Below are 5,881 nucleotides of genomic sequence, written 5' to 3' on the forward strand. Positions count from 1 at the left end.
GCTCTGGGGAGGGGGGGGGAGAGGAACAACTGTAATAATCTGAACAATAAAGATTTAATTTTTTTTTTAAATGAGCAGAGACCTGAACAGAAACTTCTCCAAGGAGGACACATAGATAGCATTTGACCCAGTGGTCCCACTTCTAGGAATATATCCTAAGAAGCCTGAAACACCAATCAGAAACAATATATACACCCATGTGTTCATTGCAGTTATTTACAATAGCTAAGATCTGGAAAGAGCGCAAGTGCCCATCAGTAGATGAGTGGATAAAAAAGCGGTGGTACATTTAAACCATGGAATACTATGCAGCTGTAAAAAGGAAGGATCTCTTACCCTTTGAGACAGCATGGAGGGACCTGGAGATTATGCTAAGAGAAATAAGCCAGTCAGAGAAAGACAAGTATCACATGATCTCACTTATATGTGGGATCTAATAAACAAAATGGTCCAGAGACATGCAAACATGGAACAGACTGAGAGATCTCAGAGGGCAGGGTGGAAGGTGGGGCTGGAAGAGATTAACCAAAGAATTTATATGTGTATATGCATAGCCCATGGACACAGACCATAGTGCAGTGAAGGCCTGGAGTGGTGCAGGAGCCGGGTGGAAGAGGGGGAAGGGGGGCAGTGGGGCAACATCTGTAATACTCTCAACAATAAAAATAAAATAAATAAATAAATAAATAAAGAGCTTTCAGTCCCGAACATATTGTGTGTGTGTGTGTGTGTGTGTGTGTGTGTGTGTGTGTGTGTGTGTGTTGGGTGGGGAGACATGACAGCCCCAAGATGAGATGTCAGAACCCAAGTAGAATGGAAGGGGTATGCACAGGAGGGCTGCCTAGTGCAATGCTGTTAGAGCCTTAGCGTAGTGAAAAGGATCAGATCCCAGGTCAAGGGATAGCAGCAATAATGGGAGATCAGTTACATACAGAGTGATTGATCAAAGAAATAAATATATTAATAATAATCAGATTGTTCGCTATCAGTGAAAGGGCTTTGCATAAACCAGAATGCATCATGAACCAAGGATAATGGCTAATCCATTTGATGTCCCTGAGGTCCAGAAGAAAAAGAAAACAAAACAAAACAAAAACATGTGCTTATGGGAGTGTAAAATAATGGAACCATTTTGCAAGAAGTATTTGTATCTGTGAAGTGTGAACATACCCCTAGGTATATACCCAATAGATATGCTTACATATGTGAACAAAAAGACATGAATTACAAAGTTCATTGTTACTAGAAACTGTAGACAACCCAAGTGTCCATCAGAGGAGAATGAATAACTAACTTGTATAATCATCCAATGACCATGACATTGAGGATAAATGAATTACTGATATACATAATAACATGGATGAATCTCACAAACATAATATTTTTTTCAGACTGAAAGTGAAAATATTTAGTACACAAATAACTGTTACAAAGGAGTAAAATAAGCTGACCATCCTATTAGAAAAGTAGGCAAGTACAAACAGGCCACAAAAGAAAAACAAGTGATAAATATGTGAAAACATATTCAAGATAAAAAAGTACAAAGACAAATAAAATATAATTTTTTATGATCAGGTGATCAAAATTTAAAAGAATGCTCATATGCAGTGTTAGCAATGACGAGGCAAAAAAAAAGCCACTACTGTGGGGTATAAATTAGTAACCTTGTCCTAGACTTCCCTAGATTTCTACAGCTAAGACTAAGGTCAGACAGATATGCAGACATTTATTGCTAACCCCTGAAATATTTATAACAGTATACAACTGAAAACAACCCAAATGTCCATCAATATAGTAATAATTAAATTAATTAATTAACTAAAATGGACTTGTGAATTACATTTATTTACCTAGGCAGATGTCCATTATTATTTTTAATTTTTCAATTGCAGATGACATTCAATATTATATTACTTTCAGGTGTACAACATAGTGATTAAACATTTATATAACTTACAAAGTGATCCCCTGATAAGTACAGTACCTCCAACACCATACATAGTTATTACAATACTAGAGGCCTGTTGCATGAAAAGATTCATGCAATAGGCTTTCCCTTCCCCTGGCTGCCGGCACCGGTTTTCCTCTGGCACCCAGGACCCAGGCCTTCCCTCCGGCCGGAGCCGCCGTCAAGCCTTCGCTGCTCTGGCCAGATCCACCTTCAGTCTTCCCTCCGCGGCTTCGCGCCTATGTATGCAAATTAACCGCCATCTTTGTTGGCGGTTAATTCGCATATCTCGCTGATTAGCCAATGGGAGACGTAGCGAAGGTACAGTCAATTACCATGTTTGTCTATTATTATATATAAGATTATTGACTGTATCCCTATGCAGTAATTTACATCCCCAGGACTATTTTGTAACTACCAATTTGTACTTCTTAATCCTTTCACCTTTTCACCCAGCCCCCCAACTCCCCACCCACCTGGCAACCATCAGTTTGCTCCCTGTATTTATGAGTTTCTTTCTGTCACAAAAAATAATATTGAATCAAGGAAGTGAGACCCAAAAAGAGACCATACTGTATGATCTCATCCATTTAAAGTTAAAAATAGGCAAAACTAATTTTTGGCAGTAGGAATCAAAATTGGTCATCTTTGGGGGGCAGGAGGAGAGAGAGAGATTACAACGGGGCACAAGGCTTCCAGGAGGCCAATAATGTTGTTTCTTGACCTGGGTGCTAGTTACACAGGTGTGGTCACTTTCTGAAAACTTGTCATACTGAACACTTGTAGTATGGGCCCATTTCTTTATGCCTGCTTTACGTCATTAAAATTCTACATTACATCTCATAGGTGCCATTATGGTTGAAATTGTGATTTTCCAATATGGTGAACAGTCTTTGATACTGTGCTGAATAACAACTAAATTTTTATTCTATTTACATCATAGTTTAATTCAAGAAAAAGTCAGTATATTTTCAACCATACCAAAAATGTCCATGTATGTATATATTATATTAATAATTTCAGATTATTATAAAACAATTTTTACCCACATGAGTGCCTTTAAGAACATTTTCAAGTTTTCAGGACGGAGAGGAAGTGTCCAGCATTTCTGGTCCCTGAACTGGAAGTCTGCAGCACCCTCCAATCCATGTGGCAACCAACGTTTGTGCAAATTTCCAAACTCCCACCAGGGGGCGGTATCGCCCCGTTTGAGAAGAGCCAGTAAAGCCTGAGATTCTAAGTAAATTGTTGTATATTGGAGTCTGGAGTTCAACGGAAAGGTCTGTGCTGCAGATAAAAACTTGGTGGTGGTGGTGGTGGTGGTGGTGGTGGAAGTGTCCTCCGCACGGTAAGTGGTCACCAAGCCCCAACATTAAAGGCCAAGTAGCTCTGCAGGACATGGAGGCATAAAGGGCTGAAGGAGCACAATGTGCGGAGGATTTTCCCAAAATTGTTGCTGGAGAATAACGGCCAAGGCAGGAATTGAAGCCAATGATGTGGGCAAAAATAAATCACGAAGGTCATCTTAGGTGTTTGTACTTTATCCTATGGGTGATAGCAAACCATTGCATACTTAAGACAACAACAGACAGCATTTATGAGCTGTTTCCACATGCCAATCCTTATTCTAAATTCTTCTTATGCTTTCTCTCCTAGAACCATCAGAATTACTCATTTAGCGCCGTGTTCTGCCATCCAGTATCCATTCACCTTTTTCCATGGTGACTCTTGGCAAGAAGCAGTGGCTAGTCCCCCATATTAGCTAGGCTTTGTGCGTTCTATCTAGCCAGCTCTACTTGGGGCTCCATGAATAGGTGTATCACTGGGATCTGGCCAGAGTATTTTTGCCAGGGTATCTTTTTTTTTTTAAATGTTTTTGATATTTAGAGCAAGAGGAAGGAAGAAAGGTAGAGAAATAGAAACATCAGTGAGAGAGAAATATCATCCATCAGCTGCTTCCTGCACGTCCCCTCTTGGGGACTGAGCCGGCAAACCTGGGCATGTGCCTTGATGGGAAATCAAACCGGTGACCTCTTGGTTCCTGGGTCTATGTTCAACCACTGAGCCACACCAGCAAGGCTGGCCAGAGTATCTTCAACCCCAGTGATTGGCTTAGGGTCATCAGGTGACCCACTCAGACCGATGAGAGGACTCTGACCCTACAGTTGTTCTCCTACTTAGAACTGTGCCTCTGTGCCAATATTAAAGCTTCTTTCCCTCTCACCACAAAATATGTGATCACCCGCAGGACCATCTGGGAACATCATTCAAGAAACTTCCATGGCTGCTGCTTAGGAACCCATTGTGTTTTGCTTATTCTGCCAGGCACTCAACATTTTTCACTTAGTCTCTTCCCTTCCCACAGTGTCATTTTCAACTTCACTTTCCCCCAGTTCTAGTGTTGTGCTTCAGGTAGGTTAGAATAAATATTTTTCTCCTCTATGAGCCACAGTTATTTCTACCTTTTTATCTTTAATTTGTCTGTGATCTCAACCTAGGATGCTCAACCCATTTTTTTCATTAAGCCCGGCTGGTATGGCTCAGTGGTTGAGTGTCAACCTATGCACCAGGAGGTCATGGTTCAATTCCTGGTCAGGGGACATGCCCAGGTTGTGGGCTCAATCCCCAGTGTGGGGCATGCAGGAGGCAGCTGATCAATGATTCTCTCTCACTCATTGATGTTTTTATTTTTCTCTCCCTGTCCCTTCCTCTCTGAAATCAATAAAAACATATTCTTTAAAAAATAATTTGTGGGGAGTCTAGTCCAGGCTATTATTTAAAAATGAGTAAAGAAGACGATTTAGATGATACAAACAATTTTTTCAATATTTCATGAAGTGGATAGTCTCCTTTCTGAGAACTGAAAATGTGGCAGAAGGCAAGAAGCTTTTATAGGATAAAGAATAAAGAAAAAGCAAGAGACAAATAGAAAACATCTGATTGGCTGTGGCCACATAGTCAACTTTATTTGAGATGAGAAGCCCTATAGTTGGCTTACTTGGCGTTTGGGGATTGACTGGCTAAATATAGTGGGTTTCTGGTCAAACAGAGCATTTACAGGGACATGAAAGTTAAGTAAGTTTTGTTTTGCTGATGTAGCACTCCAGGCAGGAGCAGCTCCATCTTAGGCCTAGCAATTTATTTCAATACTATACTCCAGATGGTGCAGAGATAAAGAATACCTCTAGATATCTTCAATGCTGTACAATTTCATTTTGATGTGTTAGTCATGAATTTCTTTTTATTTATCTAGTTTAGGATATGCTTGTTTCTTGGAACTGTGGATTCATGTTTTTCATCAATTTGGAAAAATTCTCAGTCATTATTATTTTTTTAAAATATATTTTATTGATTTTTTACAGAGAGGAAGGGAGAGGGACAGAGAGTCAGAAACATTGATGAGAGAGAAACATCGATCAGCTGCCTCCTGCACACCTCCCACTGGGGATGTGCCCGCAACCAAGGCACATGCCCTTGACCGGAATCGAACCTGGGACCCTTCAGTCCGCAGGCCGATGCTCTATCCACTGAGCCAAACCAGTTAGGGCCATTATTATTTTTTTTAAATCTTTATTGTTGAGAGTGTTACAGATGTCCCCCTTTTTCTCCCACATTTCCCCCTTCCACCAAGTTCCTGCCCCGCCCCAGGCCTTCTCCACCCTATTGTCTGTGTCCATAGGTAATGCATATATGCATATAAGTTTTCTGGTTAATCTCTTTCCACCCCCTCCCCCCTTCCTCTGGGATTCGTCAGTCTGTTCCATATTTCCATGCCTCTGGTTCTATTTTATTCATCAGTTTATTGTGTTCATTAGATTCCTTGTTCATTTATTTTTAGATACAATTATTGATAGATATGTATTTGTTGCCATTTTATTGTTCATATTTTTTAAACAAGATGTTCTTTTTTAAATATATATTTTATTGATTTTT

This window comes from Myotis brandtii, unplaced genomic scaffold (genome assembly GCF_000412655.1).
Source record: "Myotis brandtii unplaced genomic scaffold, ASM41265v1 scaffold165, whole genome shotgun sequence".
Taxonomy (NCBI): domain Eukaryota; kingdom Metazoa; phylum Chordata; class Mammalia; order Chiroptera; family Vespertilionidae; genus Myotis; species Myotis brandtii.